General features: G+C 42.2%; 1 long non-coding RNA gene across 1 annotated transcript in view; it reads right to left on the bottom strand.

Annotated features, from left to right (window-relative positions):
* Window positions 1-1,290: 1,290 nt before the first annotated feature.
* The window catches only part of LOC109245095 (uncharacterized), a 113,774-nt gene continuing 96,475 nt past the window's right edge, over window positions 1,291-18,589 (bottom strand). The window contains exon 4 of the long non-coding RNA XR_008421143.1: window positions 1,291-1,578. This is a non-coding gene — a long non-coding RNA (uncharacterized LOC109245095). The remainder of the gene's footprint in view (window positions 1,579-18,589) is intronic.

Here is an 18,589-nt window from a genome sequence, read left to right as displayed (position 1 = left end):
CGTTCATGCTCTGTCTGTCTCTCTCTGTCCCAAAAATAAATAAAAAACGTTGAAAAAAAAATAAAATAAATAAAATAAAATAAACATTAAAATTTTTGTAAATATTTTTAATGTTTATTTATTTATTTTGAAGGAGGGGCAAATGAGCCCCAGTGGGGAGGGGCAGAGAGAGAGGGAGAGAGAGAATCCCAAGCAGGCTCCATGCTATCAGCACCAAGCCCCACACAGGGCTCAATCTCACAATTGCAAGATCATGATCTGAGCCAAAACCAAGAGTCAGACCCTTAACCAACTCAGCCACCCAGGCACCCCTAAAAAAAATTTTTAAGGTGTATATACAACATCTGAAGAGAACAGAGGATGGAAGACTGACCTCAAGGGGTTGAGGAAGAGGAGAGTGGAAAGAGGCTTCAGCAAGGATTTGACAATTGAGTACAGTGTGAAAAACAGAGAAGGGGCTCATGAGAAGAAGGGCTGGAGAGAGGGCATGCCAGGCAAAGGTATGGGTCAGAAGCATGGCTCACCTGGAAACTTTAAAGAATGAGGCCTACTTAGAGTTCCAACGTGTGAGGAAGAATGTGGATGAACACTCAGATGGGACAAGACTCAGGGGACTCGGGGCTCTGGGTAGGGCAGGCTCTGAAATTGGGAAGTCAAAAGAAATTCCTTGTAGACACAATTCTTATCTGCAAACCAACCACTGTCTGTCCTGGGACACAGAGAATATGCATGCAATGTGTGCACCAAAAGGCTCAAGACCACAATGAAGAAACAGTTTTTAAGATCAGGTCAAATGAACCAAGAAGAGCTCACTACTGGGTTGGGTAAACTCTGTTTCACAAGTGTTTATGAGCAGCTACTCTGCAGGCATTGTGCTGGACCCTTGGGATAGAGAGATGAAGAGATGTGGTCCGCACCCTCAAGGTAGATCACAGGCTGGTAATCAAGATGGGAGAAAGGGGATGTGGATTGACAACCAGCCAGGCCTTCTTCCAGCCTACCGTTGACCTCCAGAGCCTGTGTTTGGCCTTTACTGTGGTTGGTACTCAGGCATCAGTGCATTGGTGTTAGGGATAGAAAAGCCATGAGGTGACCTTCTAATTTGGATATACTTAGCTACAGTGACAGATCTGTTGGAGGAATATAAAAAAAAAAAATTAAACTGGTCAAGAAAATTAGAGACCAATTTCATTCATTCACATAGATGCAAAAATCCTACAAATTGAGTTCAGCAATGTGTAAAAAATATAATACATCATGATCAAGCTGGGTTGATCCTAAGAATGCAAGAGTGATTTCACATTGGAAAAGCTATAATGTAATTCACCACATTAATGGATAATGAATGAAACTTTATTATTATCTAAACAAGTGTAGAAAAAAAAACATTTGCTAAAATACAGCATCAATTCATAATGAAACTTCCTACCTGATAGAGTTTTTTTAACCAAATAATTACAGCAAACGTCATTCTTCAAACATCATTCTTCAAGGTGAAATGTTAGAAGGCCTTTAAAAATCAGGAACAAGACAAAAATGTCTGCATCAATTCTTCTTTCCAGCATTGTACTTGAGGCCCTATCCAGTGCAATAAGAAAAGAAAAAAAAATGTATAAGTTTCAGAAAAGAAAAAACAAGACTGACATTATTATAGATAATATAGTTACAAGTTTACTATTTCACTAGAAAACACAGAAGACTTTATAGATAAATTGCTGGAATTAATTCTTAAAAGTTTAACAAGGTGGGTGGATAACAGAAATCAATTGCATTTCTAAACGCCAGCAATAAACAGTTAGAAAGCATAGTTTCAAAAGATGCTAACTATAGGGGTGCCTGGTTTGTTCAATCAGTTGGGTATCTGACTCTTGGTTTCAGCTCAGGTCATGATCTCATGGCTTTATGAGTTCAAGCCCCATGTCAGCTTCTGTGCTAGCAGTACGGAGCCTGCTAGGGATTCTCTGTCTCCCTCTTTCTCTTCCCCTCCCCCACTTCACTGTCTCTGCCTCTCTCAAAATAAATAAATAAACTTAAAAAAAATTTAAACATACTAATTATAACAGCAACCAAAATTAAGGTACTTAGAAATAAACATGATGTAAGGTATGGAAGACCTTTATAAAAAAAATTAACTTCAGGGCACATGCACCCCAATGTTTATAGTGGCACGATCAACAATAGCCAAAGTATGGAAAGAGCCCAAATGTCCATCGATGGATGAATGGATAAAGAAGATATGGTACATATATACAATGGAGTATTACTCGGCAATCAAAAAGAATGAAATCTTGCCATTTGCAACTACATGGATATAACTAGAGGGTATTATGCTAAGCAAAATTAGTCAGTCAGAGAAAGACAAATATCATATGACTTCACTCATATGAGAACTTTAAGATACAAAACAGATAAACATAAGGGAAGGGAAGCAAAAATAATATAAAGACAGGGAGGGGGACAAAACATAAGAGACTCTTAAGTATGGAGAACAACAGAGAGTTACTGGAGGGATTGTGGGAGGGGTATGGGCTAAATGGGTAAGAGGCACTAAGGAATCTACTCCTGAAATCACTGTTGCACTATATGCTAACTAACTTGGACATAAATTTAAAAAATAAATTAAATGAAATGGTAAAAAAAAAATTTTTAAACAAAAATAAAAAAAATTAACTTCATTGAAAGACATTGGATAAGACTTAAGTGAATGGAGAGATGAGCCATATTCATGGATAAAAGTCATAATATGAAAATGACATCGATTCTCTTTCAAGTGATCTATTGAGTCATCTCAAGTCCTTATCTCAAGAGGAAGTTTGCAAGTAACCTGACAAGCTAATTCTAAAATTTACATAGAAGGGTCGAGTGCTAAGAGTAGTCAAGATATCCTGGAACAAAGAATAAGAGGGAGGGATCTTTTCTACTACATATAAAAACATAATATAAAGCCATAGTAAGTAATATAGTGTGGTATAGATACAAAGACAGACAAATTTTTCAAGGGAATTAAACAAAATACTCCAAAGCAGACCTACAGGTATATGGAAGCTTGATTTATGACAAAGAGGGCACAGCAGACCACCAGAGAAAGGATAAATTATCCATTAAATGGTGCCCACAATTTATTGTTCGTGGGTGCATGGGTGGGGAATGGATCCTATCTCACACCATATCCAAAAATGAATCCTGTGTAAATTAAAAGCAAAACATACAAGGCAACACTTCTAAAAATTTTTTAATTTATCTATCTTGAAAGAGACAGAGACAGTGTGAGTGGGGGAGGGACAGAGAGAGAGAGAGAGAGAGAGAAAGAGAGAGAGAGAATCCAAAGCAGGCTCCATGCTGCCAGCGCGGAGTCTGACACAGGGCTTGAACTCACGAAGAGTTCATGCGGGAGATCATGACCTGAGCCGAAACCAAGAGTCAGACGCTTAACCAACTGAGCCACCCAGGTGCTCCAACACTTTTAAATTTTTAGAAGAAAACATAGAGTTTCTTTATGAGATCAAGAAAGAGAAGGATTTCTTATACAAGGTATAACAAGGTATAAAATACACTAACCATAAAATAAAAGACGGATATCTTAGACCATATTAAAAATAAGACCTTCTTTCATCAAAATATAGCTTAAAGAAAGTGAGAAGGCAAGCCACAAACTGGGAGAGGATGTCTGTAATGCATATAACTGACCAATGAATCTATAAGAAACTTTTCCTATAGCTGTCTGCATGCTCATTTCCTTGTCTCTTTCAGAACCTTTACTCAAATGTCATGTTCTTAATAAAACCTTCCCTGACCACTGTTTAAAAAATTGCAAGCTCACCACCCGCCCTGGCCCTGCCTATTGTCCTTTCCTGTCTTATTTTTAGCCATAACACTTATCATTACCATACATACTATATATGTGACTAAATAATTTGATTGCCTATCTCCCCTTCTCCCCAGCAGACTATAAACTCTGAAATGAGACCAGGAATTTTGGTCTATTTTGTTCACTGTTGTGTTCCCAGCATATAGAAGAGAGCACATAGCAGGTGCTCGATAAATATGTGTTGACTAAACAAACGCTTACAACTCAATAATAAAAATACCAACAACCCAATATAAAAATCAGCAAAAGGCACAAGGCATTTCAGAAAGAAAAGAAAAAAACACAACTTGTCAATAAACATACAAAAAAATGCTTGAATTTATGAATAATCAGGGAAATGCAAAATAAGACCAAAATGAGATACTATTTTGCACTCACCAGATTGGCAAACATTAAGAATTCTAACAATACTGGAGAAAAAAAAGAGGGGGAAACAAACCATGGGAGACTCTTAAGGATAGAGAAAAAAACTGAGGGTTTAGGGAGGGAGGTGGGTGGGGGATGGGCTAGATGGGGGATGGGGATTAAGGAGGGCACTTGTGATGAGCACTGGGTGTTGTCTGTAAGTGATGCGTCACTGAATTCTACTCCTGAAACCAATGCTGCACTGCATGTTAACTAACAAGAATTTCAATAGAAATTTGAAAAGAAAAAAAAAAAATTCTGACAATACCAAGTATCAGTAAGGATGAGGAGTACAGGAAACTCTTAATACACCTGCTGATGGAAGTGTAAATTATTTCCCTCTTTCGAAAACAATTTGTAAAGGTGGTTGTCTTGTAAAGGTGAACATGTGCCTAGCCTACATCTCAGTTTCTCCGTTCTTAGGTTTATACCCCGGAACACTGCCACTCAAAGTGCAGTCCACAAACCGGTGTCAAAAGATCTGTTATAAGCCATCACGAGACACGTACCAAAACTGGAAGTAAGCACTTAGAAGATTTAATAGCAACCTGATGCTGCCACCTTATATTGATTTTTCAGACATTTTTTTATCACGGTAAAATATACATAACATAAAAACTGACCATTGAAACCATTTTTATGCTACATATAGTTCAGTGGCATTAAGCACATTTACAGTGTTGTCCAACCATCACCACCATCCATCTCTAAAACTTTTTTGATCTTCCCGAACTGCACTTCGATGCCCATTAAACAAGAATTCCTCATTCTCCCCGCCTCCTCAGCTCCTAGCGACCATTCCTACTATGGTCTCTATGAATTTGACTACTCTAGGCACCTCACCCGAGTGGAATCAGAGAGTATTTGTCCTTTTGTGACTGGATTATTTCACTTAACATAATGTCTTCAAGGTTCATCCTTGAGCACGTGTTAGGATTTCCTTCCTTTTTAAGGTTGAACCATAGTCCACTGAATGTATGCACCTTTCATTTATCCACTCAGCCATCAATGAACACTTGGGATTGTTTCCACCTTTTGTCTATTGTGAATAATTGCCACACCATGTTTATTGAAAAATGTCTGTTCAATATAATAAAATTTCATTTTCCAAGTAATCACGTTTACGGTATTGTTATGGTATTGTACATAAGTGCCAGTCTGTAACAGACAGGGGAAAAAAATTTCAATTTACCCATAGACGGTTCAAGAGACACCACCCTGGAGTAAAGGCTTCCAAACTTTTCTAAAAGCCCACAGTAAGAAAATTCTTCACATCACAGCCTGGGACACACAAACATAACTGAAATGGAAGCTTCATGAAGCAATACCTCACATGAAATGCACTAAAGTAGTTATAGCTCTCTTTCACTTAAAAAAAAAATCCTGGTTGAGTCTATTAAATTGATTTCACAGCCTACTAAAGATCATGAATCTCAGTTGGAAAACCAGTGCTCTTGAGAAATCCTTGCATATATGTATCTAGAGCTATGTGAAAGAATATTCCCAGTAGTATTATTCATAGAAACCAAAAAAAAAAAAAAAAAAAAAAAGAATACAACCCAAACATCCATCAACAGGAAGCTAAACAAATAGTGATATATTCACCTAATAGAATATTACAGGGGCCCAATCAATATTTATTGAATGAATTAATAAACAGCTGTGAAAATGAGCCATTTGGATGAATCTTAGAAATACAATGTGGAGTGGACAAAGCAAATCACAGTCAACTCTAGATTGAATGAAACCATTTTTTAAAAGCTAAATAAATCAAGCAAAACTAAACACTAATTTGTTCAGGGGTGCACGCATGTGATGAAACTATCCTAAAAAAGAAAGGGAATGATAAACACAAAATTCAGGACAGTGGGTACCTCTGAGGGCAGGGGCAGAGGGTGGGACCGAGAAGTGCACAGGTAGCTAACAGAATTGGAAATGTTATTACATTGGGCAGTTTACAAACGTTCATTTTATTCTTATGCTTTGTATCTTAGGTATGCACTGTATGTATTCTTTTATCTATCAAACATCTTTTGTAGAAATGAAATTGATGGAATTGGAGGACCGAGAATTCCACCTACATGGAGCAAGCCGCCTCTTTCATTGATGCAGCAAAACATCAATAAAATGGGCCCCCTGAGCTTCTTCCAAGACTGTGAGAATATAGCTGACAAGCATCTGAGGGTCAGGTCGGAAAGAAGGGGATCAGGACAAGACTCTGGCATGCATCACTTGCCCTTGCAGAGTAACTGCTCCAAGTCGCCTTACACCCACCCAGCCAACCTCCACCCCTCACTGCTTCCTACAGCCACGGAATGTTCTTCTGCATCCCTGACTATTAGTTGCTCTTAGAATTCTGGGTTGGAGAGCTGAGGGAGGCAACAGAAGATACAAGTCCCTCAGAGTCAGGGGCCATGTCTTAATGCATGCCCATATCTCTAACTTTCAACCCCACTGTATGTGCAGAGTAGATACTGGGTAGTCGTTTGCCATATATATGAAAGAAGCACCTGGTGAAGAATAAATGACCATCGCAAATAAACAAAGGATGCCAAACCCTTTCTGTCATTGCCAATGTATGAGATCACTTCGGGCTGTCCTGACTCACTGTCTACCTATGATCTAGTAATGGGCATGGCTTCCCAAGACATATTTATGAATTGAGGATCTGATAGAGAAGGTAAGATGAGGTCAAAGTGGGGAAGTAGTCAGCTCTAAAACAAAAATGAGAAATCCCGGGGATTTTAAGAGTCTCACTGCACATACCAGTAAACTGGTGATTATCTTTTTTATTCCCACTTTAAGATTTATCATGATTAATCATGAAGTGCCATGAGGAGAACACAGTGGCTAAGAGCATGGAATACGGAGGCATTGTCTGGGTTTGAATCCCAGATCCTCCATTTCCTGGATAAGCCTGGACTAATGACTTAACCTCTCCATGCCTCAGTTTTCTCATCTGTAAAATGGAGATAATGATAGCACCTACCTCATAGGGTTGTAATGGTCAAAAGTGATTGAGATGTTATTCTTTTTTTTTAATGTTTATTTATTTATTTTGAAGGGGGGAGGCGAACGAGCACAAGCGGGAGAGGGGCAGGGAGAGAGAGGGAGACACAGAATCCGAAGCAGGCTCCAGACTCTGAGCTGTCCGCGCAGAGCCTGACGCGGGGCTCGAACCCACAAGCCGTGAGATCATGACCTGAGCTAAAGTCGGATGCTTAACCGACTGAGCCACCCAGGGGCTCCAAGTGAGCTGCTATTCTTTTTTAAAAATTTTTTTTTCAACATTTTTTATTTATTTTTGGGACAGAGAGAGACATAGCATGAACGGGGGAGGGGCAGAGAGAGAGGGAGACACAGAATCGGAAACAGGCTCCAGGCTCCGAGCCATCAGCCCAGAGCCTGACGCGGGGCTCGAACTCATGGACCGTGAGATCGTGACCTGGCTGAAGTCGGACGCTTAACCGACTGCGCCACCCAGGCGCCCCAATGAGCTGCTCTTCTTGAAAAGAACAGTGCCTGGCATAAAGCGAGCATCCCATCGGTTGTCAAATAAAATCTTTACTCAGACTGACAAATACTCTCTCCTCTGCCCGCATGCCTCATGTTCTCTTGATGTTAGCTGTCATGTGGATATTCAGACTTCCACTGTGGGAAAGCACTTTCTATGGCCTTTACCATGGAAAACCCAGAGAGCTTTCAGATTTCTGGAGCTTTGCTCTAGGACCCTTTGCTTAGCACACCTGAAGTCCCGCTGTCCTTGCTGGTACCTTCTAAGACAATCACCTCTAACATACTCGGAATCCTGACATGCTTCCTTCGTGAAGCCTATCCCGCTGCCTTTCTTTTCCATCCTCCCTGTCTCTGCTTCCTCTGGCCTCTTCACAGCCTCCTAGCAGATTTCCCTCCAGTCTCTGTTTCTGCCAGTTCATCCTTGGCCCTGGGGACACATTAAATCTTCCTCAAACAACCCTTTGCACGTCATTCCCACCCACCCGCCTCTGTTCAGACCCTCCCCTCCCTTGCCACTTCACAAAGTGATGTTCAAATTCCTCAGCTTGACTGTTAAGGCCTCTGTGGTGGCCTTTAGTCCTTTATCTCTCCCTACTTGCCTGTACAAATAAATATTTTTTTTCCAATAGCCAAATCAACCTATTCATTGCCTCCATATTGGTCATACCTACACCCACCCAGACAATACCATTTCCTCCACTCCCAAGCCTGGAATGTTCTTCCCTTGACTTCAAGGTCTGGGAAAGACACTCTGAGAAGTGAGAGAAAGCCACCAAAATGGAGATTGGGGAATATCGAAAGCAGATTTTGCATTTCTAACTTGGCTTGGCCATGATCCCAGGAATGGGGGAAGGATTCTCTCCCTCCCCCTCCTCCTAGAAAGGCATAGAGCATGGTGTTTAAGAGCATGGGCTCTGGCTCTGTTAATTCCTGGCTGGGCAAGTTACTTATCTGCTCCGTGCCTCAATTTTACTCATCTGTAAAAGGGAGGTAGCAACCCTTTACCTTTGACCTAGTACCTTCTGGAATGGATATGGTGGTGTGCCACAGTAATCCCCCTTCAAGACTGAGACATTTACTCCCCAGCTACAGGAATGATAGCCGTTGACTGCTCACACTGAGTCCCTCCCAGGAACCGACCTCAACCAAAAGAAGCTGCACTGTGAAAGATTATGTCCCCTCCCTTGTGCAGTCTGCTTCCAGTGATGGGGCAATAGAGGTTATAAAAGCCTGGTCTCCTTGCCTTGACTAGGCAACTCCAAAGGGGCATCCCCGCTTCTGACCTCCCTATAAAATCCACTGATGTCCCTGCTGTGACTGCATAAGAGGCCAGCTTCTCTCTCTGCCCACTCCAGCTCCCTTTCCTTTCCCTCACAGGTGCTGTTCCCCAGACTACCCCTCAATAAACTGCCTGCATGCAGATCTCCGCTTCAGAGTCTGTTTCCCAGGAAACCTGACCTACAACAGGTGGTTGGTCTAGGAAAGCAGTCTCAAAACTGGGATTTTGGAGCAGAATTGCTTGCTAGCTGACTGGCTCTGAGGACCCCATTACTGATGGCAGGTGGAACACTGAGAAACCTGGCAGGTGGCTAGAGTGCAATTGCTAGAACTTTCACTGGCAGTGACCTGGGATGGGACACAGGTGGACACCGATGCCGTGGGATGCAGCATATCAAGCATTTCAGAGGTTCTGGTAAGTACTATTGGTAAAGACTGTAGAATGAGATGGCTGTTGCTAGGGGTGGCAGGGGATTGATTCATTGAAGAAAGACGCTAAAAGGTCCAGAATGATTAATCACCAATATAAGGCAGAGAGTAAGAGCTTGAAGCCATCTTTGACAGCATATAGAAAGACTCTCATCTCCTGCACTGGAGGGCAGAGAAAATGGAGGATCAAGCCCAGTACTTAATTATAAGAAGAACAGGACTCCAAAGAAGATTGAATTCTCAACTCCAGAAACTCTGCTATGCCAAGGTGGATAGCCTGATTAGAAAGAATGGGACCCTGAGATTCTCATGAGGCTGCGGCAAGACTGGTCAGGACTGTAGTCATCTCGAGGTTTAGCTAAGATTGGAGCATCTGTCCAAGCTCATTCTCATGACTTTTGCAGGCCTTAGAAGATCCTTTTCCAAGCTCATCCCTGCAATTGCTGGTAGGCCTTTGTACCTCTCTCCCTGTGTCCTGATTATCCTCTCAACATAGCAGCTGGTGATAGAAGGGAAGGAGGAAGGCAGGGAATGAGAGTGGGGGGGCACCAGGGAGTCTCCCAAGACAGAAGTCATAGCCTTTCTGTGCCCTAATCTTGGATGTGCCATCCCATCCCATCTGCCATTTTCTATGCATTAGCAGCAAACCACTAGGTCCAGTCCACACTCAAGGAGAGAATACATGAGTGGGTGTAGTGCCAGAGGCAGGGGTCACTGGGGACCACCTTAGAGGCTGCCTGCCACAATCTGACATAGACATTGTCAGGTTCTGGAGATAACATTTTCCATACTTGAAGACATTGTGGCAACCCGTTTACTTAGTGACAAAGAAGACTGTCAGCTCTTAGCAGAGCCCAGACCAAGAAAGGGCTCTTCAGCAGGTGCAGGCTATGGTGCAAGTGACCCATCACAGGCATCTATGATGGGAAAAGACACTGTATGGAGTGTATGGCATGTCCCAAAAAGAGTCACAAAGTAGATCCCTAATATTCTGGATCAAGGTCAAGCCATCTATAACAGAGGATTGTATATCCTATTCAGAAAACAGCAACCTGTGTTCTACTGAGCCCTGGTAGACACAGAGCACTTGATTATGGGACATTAAGTGACCGTGAAGCCAGAGATCTCCATCACAAGCTGGGTGTATCAGACTCACCAAATCATAAAGTCATTTGGGTTCAGAGCTCTCCGTCATTAGATGGAGGTGGTATCCAGGATCAAGCCTGGGCAGAGCATGAGAGAATAAGTAAGCTGCATGAGTAGGTGGCTCGGTCTCCCATGTCACTTCCCACTTTTGCACCAGTACCTCTCCCTCAGTTCACACCAAAGGCCACATGGGGAATCATTTATGGTCAGCAGATGACAAAGGGAAAAGGCTGAGCGTGGGTCACAGATGAGTCAGTTCAGTATGTGGGTGCGAAGTGAAATGGACCATGGCTGCATATAGCCCCACTCAGTGAGGGGTGGGGGAAGGTGGTGGTACTGAAAGGTAACAGTGAAAGGGAAATCTTTCAATGCAGAGCTTTATTATTTTTTAAGACGTTATTTTTAAGTAATCTCTACATCCAACGTGGGGTTTGACCTTACAACCCTGAGATCGAGAGTTGCATGCTCCACCAACTGAGCCAGCCAGGTGCCCAGGTACAGACTTTGGATGGTGCACCCAGTCCTTCACCGTGTACAAAGAAAAATGGCCTTAGATTTAGACTACATAGTGACTCATAGGCAGATGTGACTGGCTTGATTAGTTGGTCAAGGGTCTGGAAGGAAAAAGACTGGAAGATTAGGAACAAACTGATCTAGGAAAGTGGTAGGTAGATGAACCTGTGAGACTGTGCATGAAGTGTGAAGACCTTGCTGCATGTTAACAGCCATCACAGGTCATCCACCATGTAAAGGACACCAAACAATCAAGTAGGCAGAATTTCACAGGTAGTTGATGTCAGCTAGCCTCTACCACTAGCCACCCCAATACTGGCATGAACAGAGTAGCCATAATGGCAGGGACAGAAGCTGTGCATGAGCCCACAGCCAGGCCAACCTCACTACAGCTACTGCCAAACATCAACCTACCATCAATAGAGACCAACACTGGGCACCTTACGTGGCCCCATCCTTCCAGAACTTGATGGAAAACTGATTACTTTATAACCCTTCCACTCTGATAGGGGAAGCTGACTAGAATTAACAAATATTCCATGCATGAATTTGTCTGACTACAAGGCCTCAAGGAACACCACTTTCTGAGAGTTTACAGAATGTTTGCTACACTGGAACAGCATCTCACATAATGTTGTATGACACCAAAGAGCCCATGAAGGAGGTATGGCTGTAGATGTATGATCACAGGATCCCCTGGTCCATGATATACTGCACCACCCAGAAGCTTCTGGCCTCACGGAGTAATGGAGTGGCCTTTTGAAAACACAGCTAAGGTACAGCTTGGAGAAAATGCCCTGTGAAGATGGCATACCATCTTCCAGGATATAATTTAGACCCTAAATCAATGACCGTTATATGGTGCTATGTCCCAAGTAGGTAGAATATGTGGGTCTGGGGAGCAAGAAGTAGGAGTGGCTCTGCTTATCATTAGTCCCAGTGACCTCAACTCTAGGAGCCTAGGGGTCTTGGTTCTTAGAAGGTCCCTTCTATCAAGGATGCAGTAATCCAATTAAATGTTAGGCTACCCTATCACTTTAAGTTTCTTGTGCCAACAGACCAGGGGGCAAGAAAGGGATCATCATATTGGAAGGGGCAATTGACACTTACCATCAAAAGGAGGTTACCAACAAAAGGGACTGCTACTGTAGAATGAAAGCAAAGAAGATATTTGACACCAGATGATCACTGGGACACACTCTATGTCTCTTCAAACTCTATGTCCAACATCAATAGTAAATGCACAAATGCAGCAACCACAGCCTGAGGCCAAATAAGCTGCCTAAACCAGCAGAGGTGCTGAGAGTGAGGGGAATCTGGAATGCATAGAAAGGAGGCAGCAAGGAATATAAGTAGCAGTCTGGAGAGTCAGAGCAGTTTTTTGTCCTACAAACTTTCTCACCTATGTTTTCCCAGAAAGAGACTCCTGGAAAGCTTCTGAGGAGGCAAACCTACTATATTAAGCAAGTAGATCTGAGCACAAGGGGTGGACTGTATGAGACATATGACCCTTTCCCGTTCAGGGCTGAGTGTTGGTTGCTGACCACTCACAGTTCAGTTCCTCTCCAGGCACTGTCCTCCATCAAAGGAAGCTGCTTTGCTCAAATTTATGTCCTCTCCCTACAGGCAGCCTGCATCTAGTGACTTGCTAATGGGAGGTAAAATAATTCAGCTCCCTTTTCTTAACTGTGACAACTCTGCAGGGCCATCCCAGCTCCAGCACCACCCCCACAATCTGCCGACACCTCTGTTGTAATAGTTCCACTCCCTCTGTTTAAGGGTGTCCGACACCCTTCACAGGTGCTCCTGAGAGCACTCCCATTTCCTGCAAGCAAATCTCTGCTTCAATGTCTGTCTCCCATGGAACCTAACACTTCTACCCAGAGTCACTGTAGGAATTAAATGAATTAGTATCTGGAAAGGGTTTAGAATAGTGCCTGACACAGAGTAAGCACAGTTTAAGTGCTTATTGTTGCTACTGTCACCAATATTGTGTAGCGTCCTGCCCTCATTCCTTAAACCTAGGTTAGTTCTATTATTTCCTCAGATCAGAATCTTCCACTGTGGGATCCATGTACCACTGGTGATGTTTGAAGTGACTTTAGGTATTTTAGGAAGTATCCTGACAAACACCTTTTATTTGTTGTGAATTAACTTTTGTTTTACTTTTTATTTATTTTTTTAAAATGTTTATTTATTTGGGGCTCCTGCGTGGTTCAGTCAGTTAAGTGTCCAACTTCAACTCAGGCCATGATCTCATGGTTCGTGGGTTCAAGCCCCAAGTCAGGTCTGTGCTGACAGCTCAGATCCTGGAGCCTGCTACAGATTCTGTCTCCCTCTCTCTCTCTCTGCCCCTCCCCTGCTCATGCTCTGTCTCTGTCTCTCTCTCAAAAATAAACATTGAAATAATTTTTTTAAATAAATGTTTGTTTATTTTGAGAGAGAGAGAGAGCATGAGAGATTTGGAGGGGCAGAGAGAGAGAGGAAGAGAGAGAGAATCCCAAACAGGCTCCCTGCTGTCAGCGCAGAGCCAGGAGCAGGGCTCCATCTCACAAAGTGTGAGATCATGACCCCAGCCAAAATCAAGAGTTGGATGCTCAACCCACTGAGCCACTTAGGTGCCCCTATTTTACTCTTTATTTTGAAATAACTTCAGATTCACAGGAGGTTGCAAGGAAATGGACAGGAAAGCCCCATGGATCCTACTCCAAATCTTCACCAACATTAACATCTTACATACAAATAGGACCATAGCAAAACCAAGAAATTGGTTTTAGTAAAATCCATAGAGCTTATTCAGATTTCATCAGCTTTATACGCACTCATGTGTGTGTGAGATATGATAAAGCCATGATTTTATTATAAAAATGATAATTTTACCATTATGCAGCCTTGCATAACCACCACCACAATCAAGATACTCAACTGAACCATCACCTCAAGAATCCTTTATGTTAACCCTTTATGGGCACAAACAGGCTCTTTTTCCCATCCCTAAACTCTGTTTTTCATTTCTAAAATTTTGTCATTTCAAAAACCATTATATCGATGGAATCATACAGTATGTAACCTTTGGGATTGGCTTTTTTCTCTCAGTATGATTTCTTTCGGGTTCCTCCAAGTTGTATTTATCAGTTCATTCTTTTTACTACTGAGTAGTATTCCACTGTATGGATGTACCACAACTGGTTTGATCATTCACTTACTGAAGGACATTTGGGTAGTTTCCAGCTTTTTGGCTATTACAAATACAGCTATTACCAATACATGAACATATGAATGTTCATGTACAAATTCCTGCATGAAAATAAGTCTTCCTTAAATGCCCACAAGTTAAATGCCCACAAGTATAATTGCTAGGTTATACAGTGGATTTTCGGTTTTGAAAGGAACTGGCAAACTATCTTCCAGAGTGACTTTACCATTTTATATTTGTACCAGCAATGTATGACTGATCTCAAAAGCATTTGGTGTTATCACTATTTTTCATTTTAACTGAATTTACTTTTATGTATATTACCATTTTATTTATTTATAATGTTCTTATATTTATGGCAAATAGTATTCGTTTTGCTTTTATAGCGGTGATATAAAACTTTATTTAAAAAGGAAATTGGGGGGGGCACCTGGGTGGCTTAGTCAACTAAGCGTCCAACTCTTGATTTTGGCTCAGATCATGATTTCAAGGTCTGTAAGTTCAATCCCTGAGTAGGACTCTGTGCTGACAATGTGGAGCTTGCTTGGGATTCTCTCTCTCTCTCTCTCTCTCTCTCTCCTCTCTCCCCTCTCCCCTCTCCCCCTCTCTCCGCCAGTCCCCCATTTGTGCTCTCTCTCTCTCTCTCTTTCAAAAATAAATTTAAAATTAAAATTAAATAATAAATAAAATAAAATTAGGTCTTAAAAAGTAAGTTGTATCAAAGGAAAATATGAAGTAACAGTTCCAGTGTATATGTTGATAGCAAAAATCATGAACTTGGTGCATAAACATGTGAAGTTCAGGAAGCTCTACCAGGATTTATCTGCATTATGGGTTAAATAGGTTTTTTGTGGCCCAGCCATTTTGTTTATATACAAAATATTCCAAATAACTGATCCACAGTAAAATTTTGGAACACACTACAGTATGTTGGAATCCTTTCCCTCTAACTTATATTGCTTCATTTTTTCAGAGTATGTTCCATATTATCTACTGAATGGGAAACTCCACAAAGACAAGGATTATGTCTTCTACCTTATAAATTAGCACTTAATATATCAATAAGTGCTTCGTGATTACTTAAATGCATGGTAAGAATTCCTAGAAATATTGAAATTGCTTTATTATGACAGATTGTTACATTGGCAGCCCCCAATGAGCCATGCCTCTTGGTAGTTGAGCCCTTGAGTAATACCTTCACAGTAATACCACACTGACTCTATGCTTATCCAGAGCCTTTGACATTAGCAAGTGTGACACAAGCAGAGGCTTGATAAGTGCTTGCATGTCAGGGCTTGTCCTCTTGGAATGCTCCTTCCTGGAATGCAGCTGCCATGTGGGAAGATAGTCCAGCAAACTATCCTGCTGGAGAGAGAGAGACCACATGGAAATGCATAAGGCCACATATGGAGAAGCGAGGTGCCCAGTCAAGTTCTCAACCACATTCGGTGGTCAACCACACAAGTGACCCTCACTAGCAACATGTGGGGCAGAGCTACCCAATCAGGCCACTGAATCATGAGAAATATATCACTTCTGTTGTAAGCCATTAATCTTTGGCATGGTTGATTATATAGCAATAGATAACAGATACACTTACGCTGCCCAGGCTAGGGGAAGGAGATACTTTCACAACTGGCAGTGAATCGATGACAATGGGTTTTGGACAGTTGTAGAAAACTGAGAAGACACAAGAGAGGAAAGACCAAAAGAGGACAGGAAAGAACCTAGTCGGGATGGGCTTATTTTTAAAGTTCAGGATTTTAGGAGTGCCTGGCTGGCTCAGTTGGAAAAGCATGCAACTCTTGATCTTGTGGTCTTGAGTTTGAGCCCCATGATGGGTGCAGCAATTGCAAAAAATAAATAAATAAACTTTAAAGTTCAGGATGTTTAAATCAAGGAGCTATAACATTTAACAGCCTAAATTTCCTCATGATCACTTAGGCCAGGAATGGCTAATAAGCAACCTGAATACCTTCTCTCTCCATTTCCAGGCCCATGGCAGACATCACCAAGTGATCACAGAACTCTCTCCCCAGGAACTTAGCATAGTCTCTGGATCTCTCTCAGCACATCCTCCTGACCGCCACTAAGCAATTAACCAGAGTTGGCACAGGATATAAAACCAATCTCCATCTCCAACGTCTACCATTATTTTACTCATAAATGATTCTAGGACCTAAGAGATTTATTTGTGGATCTAGTCACAGAGCTGAAAAGTAGCAAAGGTAGGACTAAACGTCCAGACTCCTGAAGAGCTTTAAAAATTGGTCACATCTGGGTTTAAGGCCAGGCTCTGACACTTTTTACTTATGTGATCTTAGACAAGTTAGTTAACTTCTCATTGCTTTGATTTCCTCATCTATAAACAGAGATAATATATCTTTTAAGTGTTGAGCACTGGAGAGCTCCTTATGTTTTTTAAGTTTATTTACTTAAGTAATCTCTACACCCAGAGTGGGGCTTAAACTCACACCCTGAGATCAAGAGCTGCACACTCTCCTGACTGAGCCAGCCAGGCACCCCAACAGGGGTAATATTTTTACCTCACAAAGTTGCTGTGAGAGTTAAATAACTTCATATATTTTATGTAAAAACACTGACCACCATGCCTGGCATGCAGTGGGCTCTCAGAGTACAGTGTCTTTCCAAAAAATAGCAAGGAGTGCCTGGAAGAGACAATTTAGTGCTTTAAATCTGACTCATAAGAATGAGCAAAGGGAAATTCAACATACTCTGTCCATAGCAGAGAAGATGTGTGGTGGGCATCAGAACCAGTGGGGAAAGAGGCGCCTGGGTGGCTCAGTCGGTTAAGTGTCCAGCTTTGGCCCAGGTCATGATCTTGCAGTTCGTGGGTTCGAGTGCCGCATCAGGCTCTATGCTGACAGCTCAGAGCCTGGAGCCTGCTTCGGATTTTGTGTTTCCCTCTCTCTCTGCTCCTCCCCTGCTTGTGCTCTGTCTCTCTCTTTCTCTCTCAAAAATAAATAAACATTAAAAAATTAAAAAAAAAAAAAAGAACCAGTGGGAGGGCCGAAAGGTAGAGAAGCAGCAAGTGGCCAGGGGGTGCCTAGAGAAATATCTCTGCTCTCTGTGTGTTGGAGGTAGCAGCAATGAATCCTCCTTTAATCTACCAGTGCCACTCTCTACTCCATGATAATTGTCTAATAATTTTGCCATTTATCTAAAATATGGAAACAGGCACATGAGAACATGCTACTGAAGCCCTGGCTATCACAAAAGTTTCTCAGCAAAGCAAAAGTTGTTCTCCAAGTTTGGGTGTCATTCTTCCTGCCTGGACAACTCCTGTAGCTGCATTAAGACACCCTGAGCCTCCTTGCTCTCTCTCCCCAAGTCCTTGAGGAATACCCCAAAGCTCCACTCACATCTCTCCCCAACCTGCCCTTTCATTTGCTTCAGGGCCTTGCCAGGCTGTGAGGTCCCAGGTGAGAAGGCACTCACTAATCCATTGACCAAGAAAAGAACCACAGTGCACTTACTGACTAACCCTAGTTCATCTTGAGGAGGAGGGTCCCAGTCTTGCTGGAGGAGGCCAGCCTTCCCACAATTCCTCCCTACTCTAGGCAGGATTATTTGGTTGCAAGCAACAGAAATAAACCTTGGCTAACTTCGGCAAGGGGGTGTATTGGGAGGATGAGACCAGCTCACATAATCAAGAGACAGCTAACAATGAGGCTGGTGGAGCTGGGAACAATGACAGCCATGACATCCTGGAGTAGGAGCCAATCAACCATCTTGTTAGAACACTGTTACCTGCTTCTTTCACAACATTATTTTATCTTTCTGCCATTCTGGTGAAGATCCCAAGTCCTTGAATCTGATTGGCTTGGCTTGAGCAAAATGCCGTCTCCTTTGCCAACTTGATTGATAGCCCAACTGAGACTGCAACCAATGGGACACAAGTAATTGTACCAAACTGAAAATGGCTTTGTTACCAAAAGAAGGAAGCAGAATAGTAGACCGAAAAGTTGGATAGTGTAGCCAAAACTTACACGTGTCTAAAACACCCCCATTTTCTCCCCCACTTACATAACTCACTTAGATTCCAGGTGCTGTGTATGTATAAAAGTTGGCAGAACTGTAAACCGAAGCTGGGCATAAACCAGCTGAAGGAAACTCGGTTGGAGAAGAAATTGGGCTTTTGGGGTCAGAAGACCCAAGGTCTTGTTCCAGCACTGCTACTAATTGTGACCTTTGTTTCTCCATCTAAGCAATGAGAT

The sequence above is a fragment of the Panthera pardus genome, unplaced genomic scaffold (genome assembly GCF_024362965.1).
Source record: "Panthera pardus isolate Hobbes unplaced genomic scaffold, ASM2436296v1 HiC_scaffold_12, whole genome shotgun sequence".
Classification (NCBI taxonomy): Eukaryota; Metazoa; Chordata; class Mammalia; order Carnivora; family Felidae; genus Panthera; species Panthera pardus.
Note: the sequence above shows the minus strand (reverse complement) of the source record. Positions and strands in the feature narration are given on the sequence as shown.